Source organism: Petaurus breviceps, unplaced genomic scaffold (assembly GCF_028583685.1).
Source record: "Petaurus breviceps papuanus isolate PSGF00001 unplaced genomic scaffold, PetGlider_PUasm1.0 454, whole genome shotgun sequence".
NCBI classification, from domain to species: Eukaryota; Metazoa; Chordata; class Mammalia; order Diprotodontia; family Petauridae; genus Petaurus; species Petaurus breviceps.
In genome coordinates this window covers 1,334,892-1,353,707 of record NW_027186342.1, presented here as the reverse complement: position 1 = coordinate 1,353,707, position 18,816 = coordinate 1,334,892, and the positions used below count along the sequence as shown (strand labels likewise).

The 18,816-nt window shown below is 40.6% G+C and overlaps 1 protein-coding gene across 4 annotated transcripts in view; it reads left to right on the top strand.

The window, feature by feature from the left end:
• SPRYD3 (SPRY domain containing 3) overlaps positions 1–18,816 on the top strand; it is a 117,549-nt gene that overhangs the window by 82,009 nt on the left and 16,724 nt on the right. For 2 of the 4 annotated variants that reach the window (XM_069101184.1, XM_069101181.1), the window contains exon 2: positions 18,299–18,396. The gene's annotated coding sequence lies outside the window, so the exon portion shown is untranslated. Of the gene's footprint in view, positions 1–18,298; positions 18,397–18,464; positions 18,611–18,816 lie in introns of those variants that run through there. The other 2 variants (XM_069101182.1, XM_069101183.1) reach the window with 2 other exon arrangements.

The following is an 18,816-nucleotide window of genomic DNA, read 5'->3' as shown; positions in this document are numbered from 1 at the left end:
ATCTTCATTAGTGATATATTCACCCTTTTCATTTTTTTATATTTGTAATTTGATTTTCTTCTCTCTTTTGAAAAGTCAAATAAACCAATAGTTTATTTTATTGGTTTTAAAATAAAACTCCTAGTTTTATTTATTAATGCAATGGTTTTTTTCACTCAATTTCATTAATCTCACCTTTAATTCTTAGGATTTCCAATTTAGTGTTAAATTGTGGATTTTTAATTTGTTCTTTTTCTAGGTTTTTTTTAATTGCATAGCCAATTCATTGGTCTATTCTTTATTTTATTGATGTAAGCATTTAGATATGTAAAATTTCCTCTACTGCTTTTGCTGCATCCCATAGGTTTTGATATGTTGTTTCATTATTGACATTCTCTTTAATAAATTATTTATTGTTTGTATGACTTGTTCTTTAATCCATACATTCTTTGAGATTAGACTATTTAATTTCCAATAATTATAATCTGTATTTCCATGGTCCCTTATTAAATGTAATTTTTATTGCATTATGATATGAAAAGGATCCATTTAATATTTATGGTTTTCTGCATTTCACTATAAAGTTTTTATGCCCAAATGTATGGTCAATTTTTGTAAAGGTACCATGTAATGCTTTAAAAAAAAAATCTATAGGGCGGCCAGGTAGCACATCGAGTAAGAGCACCGACTCCAGTGTCGGGACGATGTGGGGATCAAATCTGGGCGCAGATACTTAGCAACACACCCAGAAATAACTGGCCGTGTAACCTTGAGCAAGTTACTTAACCCCGATTGCTTTAAAAAAAAATGTATTCCTTTCTATTTCCATTCAGGTCTCTCCAGATATCTACAATATCTAGCTTTTCTAAGATTCTATTCATCTCCTTGACTTCTTTCTTATTTTTGGTTAGATTTATATAGTTCTGAGAGGGGGAGATTGAAGTCCCCCAGTATTATAGTTTTGCTATCTATTTCCATCTATACTTCATTTAGCTTTTCCTTTAAAAATTTGGATGCTATAGCATTTGTGCATAAAGCTTTAGTACTGATATTATTTCATTATCTATGGTACCTTTTATCATAATGTAGTTTCCCTGTTTATCTCTTTTAATTAAATCTACTTTAGATTTAACTTTGAGATCATGATTGCTACCCCTCCTTATTTTGCATCAGCTGAAGCATAATAAATTCAACTCCAGTCCATTATTTTCACTCCATGTGTATCTTTCATTTTTAAATGTTTTTTCTATAAACAACATATTGTTGGATTCTAGTTTCTGCTATCCATTTCTATTTTATGGGTGATTATCATTCCATTTACTTTAAAAAGTAATAATTACTAGTTATGTATTTCCCCCATCCTATTTTTTGTCACCATTTGTCCTTATCACCCTCTCTTTTTACCCTATCCCTCCTCAAACATCTAATTGACTGCTATGCACCAACTCCCTAATCTGCACCCCTTCTAAGAATCCTTCCCTTTTCCTCTCCCTTCACCCTCCTATTCCTTAATCTATCTCCCTTTTTAAGAGTCCCTTCCTTTTCTCTCCCCTTTAAGGATCTCTTCCTTACCTTCTCCCCTTATCCTCCCATTCCTCAATTTACTCACCCTTCCAATATTCCCTCCCTTATCCTATCCCCTCACCCTATTTCCAAGTTAAGAAGACTTTTATACCCTCATGGACATATTTGTTATACCCTCCTTACCTAGTTCTGATAAGAATAAGAACTACCAGCCCTCCACACCCTCTTGCTTCCACTGTAGCCTTATTTATGTGATAATTGTCCCATTTCATCTCTTCTTATCTAATTTTATTTTTTTAGGATCACCCCATCATACTCAACTCAACCCCAAGTCTTCTATCTTATGGGTGCTCTTTGAAACTGCTCCAAGTAATGATAACATTCTTAAGTGTTACAGATAAGCTTTTTCCCATGTAAGAAATAAATATTATTTAGTCCATTTATTAAATACATTATAATTGGTTTTTAATGCTTACTCTCTTATGTTTCTCTTGAGTCCAATAGGTCAAATTGTCCATTTAGTTCTGGTCTTTTCTTTACAAATTCCTGAAAGTCCTATAGTTCATTAAATGTTCATTTTTTTCCATTCAAGATAACACACAACTTTGCTGGGTAAATTATTCTTGGTTGCAAGCCCAGCTCCTTTGCTCTTTGGAATATATTGTTCCATGACCTCTGGTCTCTGAATGTAGAAGCTGCTAGATCTTGTGTTATTCTGACTAGCTCCACAGTATTCAAAACATTTTTTCCTAGTTACCTGCAGTATTTTCTCTTTGTCCTGGGAACTCTGAAACTTAGCTATGATGTTCCTGTGAGTTTTTATCTTGGGATCTCTTTCAGGTGGTGATTGGTGATTTTTTTTCAATTTCTATTGAAATTTTAAATTCTAAATTGAAATCCATTCTAAAACTTCAGTGCAGTTTTTCTTAACAATCTCCTGAAGTATTGTATCTAGAGTCTTTTTCTTTTTATATTGATAACTTTCAGGTCTAACAATACTTATATTGTCTCTCCTTAATCTGTTCTCCAGGTCAGTTTTTTTCTAATGAGATGTTCCACATTCTCTTCTATTTTTTCATTTTTGTTTTATTATTTCTTAGTGTCTTATGGAGTCATTAGCTTCCCCTTGCCCAATTCTAGTTTTTGAGGAGTTATTTTCTTTTTTTTTTTTGCAGTGTTTTTTTATTTTTTAGTTTACATCATTCATTTTCCCTTTTTTTTTTTTTTTTTTTTTTTGGGCAGTTGGGGGTTTAAGTGACTTGCTCAAGGTCACATGGCTGGTTTTTATGTTAAGTGTCTGAGGTCGGATTTGAACTCAGGTCCTCCTGACTCCAGGGTTCTATTCACTGTGCCACCTAGCCACCCCTTACATTCATTTTTACAAGATTTTGAGTTACAAATTTTCTCCCCATTTTTCCCCTACCCACCATCCCAAAACAGCAATCCCACTGAATATCCCCTCCCCCAATCTGCTCTCTCCTATATCTTCCCCCATCCCCCCTCTGACATTCCAGTAGGGCATGGTGGATCTCTATGCCCCAGTGCCTGTATATCTTACAGTTACATGTAAAATAATAATAATATATATTTTTTAAACATTTGATTTTAAACCTTTGAATTCCAGATTCTTTCCCTATCTCCCTTGGCACCCACCATTACTGGGAAAATAAGCAATTCAATATAGGTTGTACATGTGTAGCTATGCAAAACATTTCCATAGTGGATATATTGTGAAAGACTGACTATATTTCCCTCCATCCCATCCCACCCCTCACTTGTTCTATTCTCTATTTTGATCCTGTCCCTTTTCAAAAGTGGGTGCTTCCAACTTCCCTCTCCCCCAGCCTGCCCTCCCTTCCATCATCCCCCCTCTCATTCCCTTCCCCCCTACTGTCCTGTAGGGTGAGATACCCTATTTAGTGTGTATGTCATTCCCTCCCTAAGCCAAATTCAATGAGAGTAAGATCCCCCTACAATCTGCAGACCAGGGGCTCTGAAGTAGCCATGTGGCGGTGGCTGCATGGCTGCTGCACCTCAGCCACTTGTTGCCCCAGGGCAAAGGCTGACCGAACTCCAGAATTCCCAGGTCCCAAAGTCCACACTGCACTGACCTCTCACTTTGTACTTAGCATCTATGGGTTAATAATTCTGCAAAATGCCACAGCTGCTGGTGACCTGAAGTCCCTCCAGCCAATGGCTGGCTGTGGCTTCCCTGAGGCTAAAACCTCCTGCTCAGCTCCCAGAGTACTGCACTGGCTAATTCCTGCCCCCTGCTGGGATGTTCTCAGTGGGAGGTTAGCTTCTCTGTGTCATTTTGTAGGTTCTGTAGCTCCAAAGTTTGTTCAGAGTCACCTTCTACATGAATTGGAGGAGGTGGAAGCTGGAGCCCCATGGAAGTCCTATTTCTACTCCGCCATCTTGACTCTGCCCTGAGTTATTTTCTTCCATAATTTTTTTTCCCAATTGTTTAGCTTTCTTTTCATAATTTTCTTACATTACTCTTTTTTTTTATTTTGATAATTTTCCTCAACCTCTCTTATTTCATTTTAAAATCTTTTTAAGCTCTTCCAAAAACTCTTTCTGGAATTGTGACCATTTTGCTTTTCTCTTTGAATTAGAAGTAGCTGTTTTAATTTCACTATCTTCTTCTGAGTTTGAACCCAAATCTCCCCTATCACCATAGTAGCTATCTATGGTTGGGTTTTTTTTTCTTTTGCTTACTCATTTTTGTTAAGCAAATTATTTCTTGTCCATTAACTTTGTGTTAAAGTCAGGCTGTAGTCCTGAGGTGTGGGAGATAATGTCTCAGGCTTCAGGTTTTTTGTGCTGTTGTTTTCTGAAATCTATCTGGGCACCTGACTTCAGGTATTCTTCTATGCTCCTGAGCCATGACCAGGGTCCCCTGTAACACTGTCACTGCAAACGTTCTTGTTTTCTCTGGTCACTTTTGCAGTTGCAAGCTTTAGTTCACTCCTCTTCTGTAGAATGAAAACCAGGGACTCTATGAGAAGCCACAGCCAGCAGGGTCCCCAGCCTCTACAACTGTATTTATCTGTGTGTGCTTGCTCCTCCTCACCCATATCCATAGTCTGACAGAGTATCGAGTCAGTGTCCCTGGGCCTAGTGCCCAGAGCCAGCTGAGGGCCCTGCAGTATTCCCTGATCAGCTCTCCAACCCCCACACTTTCTGTGAGGCACAAGTTCTTGATGCTGAGGTTGCAGCCTACATAACTGCCCCTAGGGTTTGTTCATTTGTTGATTCAGCAGTACTGCCTAGAGGTATTTGCACTATAGGCAAGCCAAACCACCACCCAGGAGGTCAGGTCTTTCCTAACCTCCTCTGAAGCTGTCTTAAGCAGACAATTGCTTTACTCCGACTTTAAATTATTTCTACTGCTGAAAGTTCATGCTGAGGCATTATTTTATATTGTTTGTGGGGGAATTTAGGAGAGCCAGGTAATTTCTTGCCTTATTCCACCATCTTCCCAGAATTCTCTCTCAGATGCATTCTTCAAGAAAAGAATTAGAAGGTGCTAGAGAATAAGAATCCTGAACGATATCCTTAAAAATGAAATAGACCATACCTTAACTGATAGAAAAATTTCTGGTTACCAATATGAAAATGTTTTGTGAATCAGCTTTCTTTGTGCAGTCAGATCATGGACTTTTTAGAATTTTGGGTGAAGAGCTCAAGCAAGTTCTTGCTTTTACTGCGACGTCTTGGCTCTGCCCACCCATGGGCCTTTTAAAATCCTTGGGAGGTTACTAATGAGACCTTACAACTCATGACTGGTCAGTTTCAGAATCTGGGTGGGGGTGGGAGAAAATCACTAAGCAAATCAGTCAATAATGGAAACAGAGGTCAGATTATCTGGCAATTGTAGAATTAAAATATTATATGGGAGATGTGAAATAGGGGTATTAAATTAAAACAGGATATCTCTTCCCAAGAGGTTAGTAGGTGGATTCATAAACTCATAAAAAGGAATGCAAAACAGACAGGGAGCCTACTGTCACCTCTTGTGAGGATAAGAGGGGAACCTCCATGGCATTCCCTTCTGTTCCTACTATTTTTATAGACTGAGTAATAATACAGCCAGAGCTTGTTCTTTTTTTTTAATAAAAATTGAGGGAGTGGCTCCACTATGAGTAAGGCAATGGGATGGATGCCTGTCATTTTCAGAGTTATGCTTAGTTCTCCAATTAGGGGATGGGCAGAGGCAGGGACAACACAGACAAGGATATTGGAAATAACGCTGTTAGCTGCCTTTCCTCCACACCTTCATGCACAGAGGTTGTTCATACTCTCTGTAATTTTCTTCCTGAACATTTCCATGCCCATTGGTCACTTCAATTTGATTTAAAGGCTGCCTGAATCTGTTTTCTCTTGGCAGAGCATAATCTTGCCTCTGAGGCCAATTTAGGTCTCGCCCTTGGGTTCTAGTAACCTGAGAGCCTCCATGGGTTTCTCATGCCAACCTGGGCAATACTTGACAAAGTAGTCCTTGATTTTAGGCAATGATTAATTGACAAAGGCTGCATTAATTAGTATAACACACTTTCCATTCACATAATATATCACAGAATCTCATGCAATTCTCACCTTTTTTCCTGAATGAGCTTCTGAAATTTACTGAAATTATCTTGTCTCTCTGCAAAAAGTTCCATACCCCTACGTTGAGCATCTTTAGCCTATTGTACCTGGGCAAACTGTATAGGCTGGTTAGGATGTCAATTAGGCTCTTATAGTGGCCTGGTCCCTTGATCTCCAAGACCCACAATTTGTCTGTTTGCTACTTCAATAACACCTGCTCTTTCTCCTGGAGATAACAGGGTCTCTATGAGATCATCACCCCATGCTGGGTTATAGCCATGAAAGATAGCTTTAAATTGAAACTTTGAGTTCCAAATTCTCTCCCTTGCCCTCCACTCTCAGCAGTTCAATGTAAGTTATACATGTGTAGTCATGCAAAACATATCCATAATCGTCATGTTGTGAAAGAAAACATAGACAAAAAAAACCTCAAGAAAAAATAAAGTAAAAAAAAGTAAAGCATAAACATTCCTACAGGCTCTCCATCACATAGGCTTTGAACAGCCTGGGAGAAGAGTAGACTCCCTCTCCAATAGGGAATGACTGGGGAAAGAGCTATTAAGCTGTGTAAGGTTTGGTATGAAACTACAAAGGTTTTAGGGGAATAGCCCTGGCCAAAGTTTAAGTATTCTGCTCTTAAAAGAGTTACAGAATCTTATTGAGCAATCTCCCAAAACAAGTGTAGAGCAGATGAATTATCTGGAAAGCTCTGTCTAAAGATAGCCAGCCCTCATCTATCTATTGAACTTTACCAGACCTTTATCTTCCTTCTTTTTCCTCTGCCCCTCCTGCTTCTGCTTTCTGAAACACCCCTCCGCTTAATAAAATCCATGGAACAGAATAGCCTGCTGCTAATTTTCCTCTTATAAAACGCACCAAGCAGCAGGAGGAAGGCTTGTCTATATTAAAAAGCATCATTGCTTTAGACCATCAGACCTCTCTAATTGGAGGAAAGATACACCTAGATCTGATGAAGATTTTCTTGTGGTTTTATAAATGAATGTTAAAAATGGGTTTTACATGTAACTGGGGTAAAACTAATTAATTAAATTTGAAAAAGGAATGCTGCTTATGCTTGACCCCATCTCTTCTGGGGGCATCCCCAAACAGGAGTAGTTTCCCAATGTACCTATTTTTGGCTTATTCCATCTGAGAAGTTACCCACCAAAAGTGTTAAAGATGCCACTCCTACTATTATGGATTGTAGGGGTCAGTCTTTCTATCTGACTGAGTTCTGCCTATATGGAAATTCTTTCCTACAGCTAATACTCAAATGTTTTAGGGCTCTGTTCTGGCAAATTTCTCCAATGCTCTCAATTTTTAATGTTAGGGTCAAACCTCTAAGGCTTTAAGATTGGTTAGCTAGAGCCTAAAGGTGACTAGAACCAGGTGGCTGGTCTCTGGAAACTCTTATGTAAAGCTAAAGTGTTCCCTACATCCTTAGGGTTTGGGAAATAGGAGTCTGTCCTGAGGAATCATGCATTCAATCCCTCCAGCCTTTATGAGAGGCTTCTGGGGATGTAGCCGAAGACTTGGTGTCAAGGTTCATGAAACTATGAGACCCCCAAAGGGGTCCTAACTGGTGGCACCCTCCTGGTCATTTATGGCTATTCATGGTATTCAGACTGATCATCCTGGCTTGAAAGCCACCATCACTGAGAGCTGCTCAAGAGAGCCTTGGTGTTGCTGTAATCAGTGCTGGCACCATGAAAGCTACTAAGGACCTTTTCTCCTATTAAAGGGTTACAGGGTTTCACTACCAGCCCTTGCTTTCTGTAACTGGAATCATGGTGCCCTGCTCCTCCAGTCTGCCAGCAAGGTTGCCCTCTCCCCTTCATGTAGTACTTATCTGTACTGAAGAGATCCAGAGACCAAGCTTACAAACTACCTTTAGTTTAGAGCCAATTATACTTCAACAAGATTGATGTCAATTTCTCAAAGAAAAACTTCTAAATATCCAGTTTTACTTACCAGTAGAGGCTTAAAAGGAAAAGTAATTAATCTATTTCAACTCTGCCAAAAAAGAAAGTTTTTTAGCTAGCTGGCTAGAAAAAAAGGAAGAAACATTCTCCCTGATGACTTTGCTGCACAGAGTTCCTTTTAGCAAAATGAAGAAAGTAAAGAAAAACTGGGAAGAAAAAACCAGTCTATGTCTCAAAAAGTAAGATTATGGCCATGAGATACTTTTAAGCACTCTGGAATTTATACACTCAAATCAATCATAAATTTCAACTGTCCCTTTTAAACTTAATCAGGGATCTTACTTAAAGGAAAAGAATTTGGAACTAAATCAAGACTTGCCAATCTGCAGCTTGGAGTCAGGTTTGGAGAATTCAGGTGTGAACATTAAGGGGAATTGTGGCCTGGATTGAATTGTTGGGGAGCCAACAATGAAAATTCCTCCAGCATAAGCTAACTTTTGGGTCCATAGCAGGTAGGAGAGTCAAAGGAGGTGGGTTGCCAAGTATGTGGGGATAATAACACCCAAACTACAAAAAGAGAAACTAAAGCAAAGCTCCAGGCCAATAGCATTTTATTAAAGGGACCTGGCCCTGTTTAATGAAGTGGACTTCAGACCTTCCTCGTGGTCTGAGATGCCCTGGTTCCCAGGACCTTGTTTTTATTAGGTTTGATACCAGATTCGATACCTGAACACTCTGCAGGGGCTACACAAAATATAGAATCTTGTTGGTTGATGGACCTTGCTTCAAGGGCCAAAGAGGATTGGAGAAGGGAAGTTTCACAGGTTGGGTAAAGCATGGAATATAGCTGGGTTCCTCCTCATATTGAGCAAAAAGAGATGGAACAAGTCAAACAGAGATGCCAGAAACAAATTGGAGCACTGTCCTTGCCACCCGGCCAATGCTGGGCTTGGTTGTGGAATTTGAGCCAAACAGAATGAAGATATCTTTGTCAGCAAACAAACAAAACAACAAACAAAAACTTGGATTGTATTATTAGGAAGGTGACTGTCTGGCCCTTTTTTCTCCTTTCCTTGGACTTTCTGATATTCTTGGTCCTACTTGCTCCTGCTAGCTTAGCTCCCCACCTTGCTAGGGTCCTTTTCCTTCCTTTTTTTTTTCTTTTATTTTCTCCATTTCAGAATCTTTTAATTGGTTTCAGAAAACCAAAGAAAACTATATTTAAGAATTCCTTAGGGGCGGCTAGGTAGCTCAGTGAATAGAGCACCGGCCATGGAGTCAGGAGGACCTGAGCTCCAATTTGGCTTCAGACAACTTAACATGGAAACTTAGCCGTGTGACCTTGGGCAAGTCACTTAACCCCAATTGCCCTACCTTCCCCCCTCCAAAAAACAAAAAAGAAAAAAAAAGAATTCCTTAACCATTCAAATATATTATCAATATCTTTTTTTTTTAAGGACAATATAAATAAATATTTTTCAAGAGTCTCTTTTATAAAAAGTTCGCAAGTCTATTTCCGAATAATAATACATATAACCCTTGTCTTAAAAGGCAAATTGCATGAGACACTGATCATTGGTTAATATTAATTACTCAATGTTCCTCACTTGCTTGAGGGCAGAGTTGGATCTCTCTACTACTCTCAAGTAAGTGGGAAAGTATGGAACAATTAGTCTCCACCAATGAGGAGTGTCTTATACAAAAGACCCATTGAGCCAATGGTGATATTCAGTGTATCTGTCTAGATATTTAACTATTAATAATTTAACTATTCTCTTTAGGTATATCAATGCTATCTGCTTCTCCTCACACTCTCAGGATGCTTTCTCCCTTTGTTACACTAATGTAATCATACAAAAAGTTGGAAGTAATAACCTTAAAAAGTCAAGCCTCCACAGCTTCCAGGGCACATGTAATTAAAGGTCTTTTTCTGCCTCAAAGAAAACTGAATTAGGGGGTGCATCACATAAATGTTCTTGTTTAAAAAAACAAAATTAAACAAATCACACCTGGGCTAATGAAGAAAAGAAAACATAAAATCTGAAATGCTTTCAAAAATGCTTTAAAAAAACACTCCAGAGGGGGTTTAGGTGGCACAGTGAATAGAGCTCCAGCCCTGGGGTCAGGAAGACCTGAATTCAAATGCAGCCTCAGACACTTAACACAAAAACTAGCTGTGTTTGGGCAACTCACTTAACCCCAATTGCCCTCCAAAAAGAAAAAAAAACCACTCCAGAATAGACAAAAGCTTTCTTAAGAGTCTAATTTGGCTGTCTCATGTCAAAAACTGCCAGCCTTGACAAGAGTAAAAAAGTGAATACAAGTAGACTGTATAATAACTATTCACAAAAATTCTGGAAATGCTTGTAGATACCGCCATCGGAAGAATGGGCTTGATTGGAAAAGGATTTTTCTATGTAGTATAACTGCCAGAGCTGCCTTTGTAGTTACTCTCTCCTGCTATTGCTGTGATAATCTCTGAAATCTTTATATCCCCTACTTCTAAACTCAAATTTGTCCTTTCCCCTATAATCTTAATTTCTATCCACCTCCTCTAGAGAGTCCCAGTCTGCCTCCACAGATAAAAACCAAACAGACCTCAGTCAGTGGATGAAGCATGTTGGTTGGTACCTATGGGTCTCAATAGTTATCATATCAGCCTTCTGCCCACTGAGAAACTTTGCCATCATGACTACCTTTAGCATCACCTATGTCCTCAAATGTGATAAGGTCCAAACTTTTGAGTTTGTTCTGTAATTTACAACAACTTTGGCAATTTTTCCATACTTTGGAAAGACCTCAGCCTACTATCTGATGCCTTTATGCCTGATGTATCAGGTGAGGCAGGAAGGGTAAACTGTTTGGGTCACCAAACCAGAGCAACCTAAGCCTCCTAAGTCTCCTAATTGGGAAACCAATTCATTTCACTTTTAAATGTGTAAAGGTGGAGTTGAAACTACCTCACCCCATTTTAGCCTAGTTACCTTAGGGAGGTGAGAATATATCTCAATCAATTAATCATAGTGTGAAAAGTCTTTGAAAGCTATTGCATAAAATGAATTGAGCAGACAGGAAGTAGCTAAGAGATTTCTTAAAACCCTTTGGGTCCAATATAAAGACATTCAGCCAGAATTGGAAACCTCCTGGGTCTCTGTAATGCCAAGCACAAGCAACTTCCAGGTTTGGTTTATGAGCACAGCAAACTCCATTCATTCAGCGATAGATTAAGGCAAAGACATTCACAGAAAATCAAAATACAGCATTCTCCATGTGTAACTCAATAATTTAGTAAATTGTCAATTCAGTCACAAAGTACTAAGGTTCAAGTACTCCACCTCTGGAAGTATATTCATTTAGTCAATCACAAAGTCTTTTCTCTATTCAACTGGAGATTAGTTTCCAATCATAAACAAGCACATTCTTTTTGTCAGTCACAAAGCACAAAAATCAAAGTACCCCACCCCTGGATCACAACTGAATTACAATTATCATCAGCTACCACCAAGCACATTCTCAAAGTGGCAGTGGAGAGCATAAAGGCCATCTACCCCTAAGCCACAACAAGGTTATGATATCATCACAGCATTCAATACCCAAGGACAGGTCTTTCCTTCATCTTGACCTGAGGTAAGTTCTCAGCAATCTCTGTTCTTGGGAAGACAAAGCTTAACAAAGCCACAATGTACATTGCCAGTAACCTCATCAATTCGGTCTCTGCCTGCAGAAGAGTTTCAGGACTCCAGAAAACATCAGCAAGACCCTCCTCCAGGATTTCTGTAAACATACAACAAGAAAATCCTCCTTCAGGGCTTCTGAACCAACAGCAAGGTTCCAGGACCTCTGTAACAACAGCACTCTCCTTCACCAGCAGATGAATCTGGCAAAGTAATATCAAAACAGACAGAAAAAATACCGGCACCACAGTCATGCCTCCTCATTTCTTGGCAACCCCAGGTGGCAGTTCTCAAAAGTCCTGGGCAGCTCCAACTGGCCCTCAGCAATCCGGGTGGCTTTGGCTGGCAGTTCTCTCACTCTCTCTCAGCAACTCTGGCCGCCAGCAATTCTCTTCCTCTCTGTGCCTCCACAATGCTTTTCCCAAAAGTTCTTCTGGCCTCTCTCAGCTATCTCTGTCCATGGCACCAGATTCTTCCAGTTCAATCCCCTCTCTTCACATCAACAAGTCCATCCCGCAAGTGGGATTCACAAGCTCTGGGTTTTAACACTTGATGGGAAAACCAAGTCAACCCAAGGGGATCTTTAAATTCTATTACCATTACAGTCTCTTGGGAAGGGATCTCCTGGGAGGGAAAGAGAGGCCTAAGCTTTTATCTTGAGCATCCTTCCCTCCCTATTCCCATTCCCTCCTGTCCCCCAACTTTGGCTATAGGAAGATCTTAGAAACTTTAAAGGGTCTGAAGGATTTTGGTCTTCTTATCTTTGAAAAGGAAATCAATTAGTATTGATTTCTTTGATTTATTTTTAATTTGATTATAGAACACTGTGCGATTACCAACTTTGATAGACTTAGCTTTTTTCAGCAATATAATAATCTGAGACAATTCCAAAAGACTCATGAAACATGCAATCCACATCCAAAGAAAGAACTATGGAGTCTGAATGCAGATCGAAGCAGACTTTTCTCTCTTTCCTTTTTACTTTCTTGTGTTTTTTTTCCCTTTTGTTCTGATTTTTTTTCACAACTTGACTAATGTGGAAATATGTTTAATATGATTGTACATACATAGTTCTTGCTGTCAAGGGGAGAAGGGAGGGGAAGGGGGAGGGAGAAAAAATTTGGAACTAAAAATCTTATTAAAGGTAAATGTCAAAATAAAAAAAATTTAAAGCAAAAAAATAATAAAAATAAAAGGTAGTTAAGGCTGGGCTGATTAACTGATTCTCAACTGATAATCTTGGAAGCAAGCATATTGGTGAGACCTTGAAGCATTAGGTTACAAAGAAAACATTAGCAACCACTGACACTCGCCTACTTTCTCATTTTTACACACATATTAAGGTGATCCTTACTGAAACTATGAGAAGTAAACAGATAGATTACCTAGATAATTTTTCTGAAGCAGATCACATCTTTACAGTTACCCAACTGACTAAAAGGTACAGAGAGAAAAGATCTTATGTTTGTTGATTACCAAAAATGTATCTGTCTAGCATATATTATAGTTCTCCCTCAACAAAATTTCTCCTGTGTACATGTTAAAACGATATTGGATATTTGATAGTTGCAATACATAGATAATTGTTCAATAATTGTCTCATCATTACTCCATAAATATAAAATGAATGTCAAAATTATGTAAGAAAGTGACTAAAATGTAAAATGTTCATGCCATTTGACCCAATAATTCCACTACTTGGCATTTAGCCCAAGAAAGTCAGAGATGGAAAGAAATATTTGATTTCTACTAAAATATTCATAGTAGTATTTTTGTGGTGGCATAAAAGCTGGAAATAACGTGGGTATCTATCAGCTAGGCAGTTAGCACAGTGTAGTGGGTTTGGGGCTAGTGAGACCTGGGTTCTTAACACTGCCTCAGACCCTTACTACCCATGTGACTGTGAGCAAGCTTAAACCTTCCTATGCCTTGGTTTCATCATCTGGATACAGCACATGAGTTAGGCCCACTCTCAAATCCTACTTGAAATGGCAGGCTGGATCCCCAGATGGTGGCTGCTATGTATCCCCTTGGAATTCTAGGGGTAACCCTGAGGGGTTGGGGGGTAGTATCTTTCTAATGCTCATGAGCTCCTACCATTGTGTTCCCCCAGTGTTTATTAATTCATATCAGTCAGTCAGCCAGACTAAACCAGCTTTTAGAAAAGACTTTTTATTAAGGTGATGGAGTAAGAATAGTTGGTACAAAACATCCAAATCCAAACAGAACAGGGGAAAGTAGTTGGTTCAAGTTTAGAGAACATTCTAAAAAGGGTAACTCATAACCCCTGGAAGTCACTTGGTTGGAGTCGTCAAAAAGTTTCCCTTTGGTATGGTGTGGCTTTCCACTGATCTCTGTTTAGAGTCCTGAAGCTGTTTTCCTTAGTTTGTTTAGTTTGTGTACAAATCCTTCAATCCTCCAAAGTTCACAAGATAGTCAAGGGTCAGGAGGGGAGGGAGAGGGCCATAAGAAAGCAGGAGACAAAGGCTCTATTTTCCTTCCCCCAAGAAATTCAGGAGCTTGGTTGGAATTGCTTTAACTTCTAGCCTGCCAGAGGCTCGGTGTTCTAAACTGGCTTGCCATTTTATTGATGATACACAGGATATAGCTGAGTTTCTTCAACCAACACAACTCTTCCCATGTGGCCAATACTCAACTTCTTCCAATAGCTTTCAAGGACTTGTAAAACCTAGCCTAATGCCTTTGATTGACTGATTCAGTAGGGGGTGTTCTCACCTGGTAAAAGCACTAAAGTAGGTTGGGGTCATTGAATAAATAGAGATCACTAGGCCTTGTTCACACTTTGTTCATATCTCTAACTGAGTGATTCAATAGAGACCCTCATCCTTACATTTAAATGAGGAGACTGGACTAAATGGCCTCTGAGATCCCTCCTAGGCCTAAAATCTATAATTTTATGTCTTATAATTGAGGAGCTATTCCAATTGTGGTATATAAATGTGAGGATAGTATTAATTAGGAACAAATGAAGTATATAATTCAGAGAAAAATGGACGAAACTTATGAACTGATGCAGAATGAAGCAGAGCCAGTAACTAAAATAATGTAAATGAAAAGAACACAAAAAGAAAGTTGAATTCTGAGTAATTATAATGATAATTATGGCCTCAAGAAGAGATTATTAAGACACTCCCAACAGAAAAGTTAAGGGAACAGTGATGCTGCTACTGAGCTCATGATCTCCAGCTGTTTTGAAACACTAAGCTCAAGGCTGAGCCTCCCCTCCCCCCCAACATAAGTAGATGCCCAAGATGAAATTTTTTTTTTCTTTTAAGAAGCCCTTTAAGTTCTTGTGGGGTATGTGGGGTAGAACTATAGGAGTGGAATGTTGCTTACACTGTGTCAATAGGGTTTGCTTAATGGTTTTTTCTTTTTAACTAGGAAGAGCACAATGGCTTAGTAGGGGAGGGTCATAACCTGAAATAACTGATTATTTCAGTTATATATATACATAGCAAAAGACAGTAATAAAGTTTATTATTATTATTAATTATTGCCTTTTGGAGGGCAATTGGGGTTAAGTAACTTGCCCAAGGTTACACGGCTAATTTTTAGTTTTTTTGTAAGGGTGTTAAGTGTCTGAGGCCGGAACCCGAACTAGGATCCCCCTGACTCTGGGGCTGGCCACCTAGCTGCCCATTAAAGCTTATTTTTAAAAAATCAAGTAAGGTATAAAGCAGGAGACATATACTTGCTAAATATTTACTATTATCATGAAAGAAGTCCAATGCAAGGGGTGCTCTGTATAAATGTCATAGTCCTACTTGCTAATGTGCTAAGTGCAAATCAAATTCTAGAGACTCTTCTCAATGAGATCCACAGCTACTCAAGAGATACTGGTCTAACTCCAAAAGACTCATGATGAAGAATGCTATCCACCTCCAGAGAAAGAACTCTGGAGTCTGAATGCAGAATGGAAGCATGCTCTTTGCTCACCTTTTGTTTTGTTTCTTTCTTCTCGTGGTTTCTCCCATTGGTCTAATTCTTTTTTACATCATGACTAATGTGAAAATATGTTTAATATGAATGTATAAGTAGAGCCTATATCAGACTGCACACCATCTTGGGGAGGGGGGAGGAGGGAGAGAGATGTAAAACTCAAAATCCTATGGAAGTGAAAGTTGAAAACTAAAAACAAATAGATTGTGTGTGTGTATACACACATATACATATATGTGTGTATATGGAGAGGGAGAGAGATTGATTGGCCTAATAATTCACACAAGAAAAAACAAGTGGATGAAGACTAAATCTTGCCCATATTGTTACATGTTATAAGGGTATCCTATTGAGTCATTAATAAATATATAGACACATTTTCCTGAATTGAGCAGAAGGAAGAGTAGATTGGCAGCATACGGAAAAATTGCAAAGCTTTCAACACACTGCAGCATATCCTTGACATGAAAATCTACCTTTAAAATAGTTTTATTGATGCCTATTGTTTTTACGGATCATTGTCTTCCTGAATTGAGCAGAAGGAAGAGTAGATTGGCAGCATACGGAAAAATTGCAAAGCTTTCAACACACTGCAGCATATCCTTGACATGAAAATCTACCTTTAAAATAGTTTTATTGATGCCTATTGTTTTTACAGAACATTGTCTTCCAGGTCTCCATTACTTCCCTATACAACCCTGGAACTGAACTCTTTTTTTTAAACAAAGAAAAATAGTTAAGTGGAAACAATCAATAACTAACTGTGTCTGAAAAATCCCTGCAACATTCTTCTCTGACCTTTCTACTAACAGGAGGGAAATATATTCTCCAGAATCAATATTAGGAAAACCTATGTTTTTTTTCTTTAACACCAATAGTCTCCCATTGATTGCTTATGAATCATGGAACACCACAATCACTGAAGAATAAAAAATACTAATGACCAAAATAACAGTACAGAGGTGTAATATAGTAGGTATAAAAAAATAACAGATTTTTTTTTCCTCTTCCCATTCTGTGATTCTTTGAGCACCACAAGGAGCAGGGGGAGGAATTAGAAGAGAATCACAGAATGTTAAAGTTAAAAGGCCATGATGTGGAAAGAGTGATGTAAAACGCTGGACTTGGAGACAGGTGGGTTCAAATGAGATGTCTGTGAAGTGCATAGTGCCTGGTACTATTTAAATGCTTATTCCCTTCCCCTTCTGCCTTTAACCATGAACACTGGCCAACTGCTTAACCTCCCTGGGCTTTACCCCCTCTACAGGGTGTCCCTAAAGTCTGGATACATAAGAAATCTCATTAAGTATGCATATTTTCAAGAAGTGAATGAAATTTTCAACATTTTATTTAATTGGCGTAAATTTAAGCCAAGACAATTTCACATGGCTTTCATTAGCTATTGGGGACTATTTTCCATATTAATAAGAAGAATCTAATTAAATTAATGAGATTTCCTATGTGTCTGCCATGTCTTCCTGTGAAATCTCATTCATGCTAATGAAATAAAATGTAGATAATACATACAACATCTACCTGGCCATGTGGTTTGAGAGAATACTAAGTTTAAGCTAAAGCACTAAGATTTTGGGGGGTGCTGTGCCTTGTAAGGGAGGATGCTGACTATGCTGACATCTATGTGGGGGTGCCCTGCATTTGATCCTCCTCCCAGAAGCTGGGTTAGGGAGCAGATTGTGCTTCTGTTCGTAGACGGAAGACCGGACCTCCTAGGACAATTTTAGCAGTGCTGCTCTACCCTCAGTCCTAGAGAGGTTGCTGGTCCGGGTCTCACGTGGGACGGAACTCGGCTCTTCCCACAAAACTAAACCCAGCACCTTATCGTTAATTATTCACGTGATTAACGATAAATTTATCAAGAAGATGATAATTACCGGGCAGTGAGTCAGGAAGCCTCATCTTTTTGAGTTCAAATCTGGCCTCAGACACTTACTAACTCTGTGACCCTGGGCAGGTCACCTACTAACGCTGTCTGCCTCAGTTTCCTCATCTGTAAAATGATATGGAGAAGGAAACGTAAGCCCACTCCGGTATCCTGGCCAAGAAAACCCCAAATAGGGTCATAGCGAGTAGGACAGGTCTGAAAACGAGGAAAAGAAAATTTCAGTCCTTCCTTTTGGCTCCCGAGGATGCCCAGGGAGGGATGCCTTGTTTAAAGTCTCCGGGTCGGCGCTGGAGCCCAGGGCTGAAGTCGGGAGGGCTTCCGGCCTACACAACCCTCGAGGATGCGACTCACAGCCGGCCAGGGCGGGAATAGGCGGGGTGGGCGTGGGGGGGGGGTTAAAAAAAAGGCCTTACAAGGGGGGGGTGGGGGGGGATTGGGCCGCCCCGACCCCGCCCCTGCCACCTCCTCCAGCTCAGCCACGAGGGCCGGCCAGATAACCTGGGCTGTGACGTCACCTCACACCGGCCCCCAGCAGCCCCGCATCACGTGACAAAGCCCCAGCCGCCCCCCCCCCCCCCCCCCCCCTCAGCCTCGGCGGCGAGAGCTCTGGCTCAAGACCCCGCCTTCGCCTCCCGCCCTTTACTCTCTAACTCTTAGATTGGTCGCTTCTGGCGCCTGTCAGCATGGCCTCGCTGATTGGCTGAGGTGAGCAGACTAGGGGCGGGGCGGGTGCCCGGCCCGGTAGGAAGGGTGGGGACCCGGATGTCGGTGGTGGAGGCCTGTAGTCCATCGGCGGTGAGGGTCTGGCAGGCCCATGGAGGAGGAGGACGGGGCTGCTGGGGTAGGCGGGGACCAGGGGGCGGGCTGCCTGTGGGGCTGGTGGGCGGGTACTCGGCACCCCTGGCTCTGGACCGGGCCCCTGCGGTCTGGGCCAGGATGAAGCTGCAGTTGGTGCTGGGGTCCCTGCTCAGAGAGTGAGGGAGCCGGGGCAGCTGCCCAGGCCCCGGGGCGCGGCCTCCGGGTCAGAGGCCAGGACGCTGAAACCCCGGGCCGGGGTGTGTGTGGGGGCGTCCGGGAGGGAGTGGCTCCTGCGCATCAGGGGTTGGGGTGCCGAAGTCCTGGGGCCAGATGTGGGGGAGCCTCAGTTCTCAGGGGTCAGGGTGCTGAAGTCCTGGGGCCAGATGTGGGGGAGCCTCTATCTGTAGGGGTCAGGGTGCTGAAGTCCTGGGGCCAGATGTGGGGGAGCCTCCATCTGTAGGGG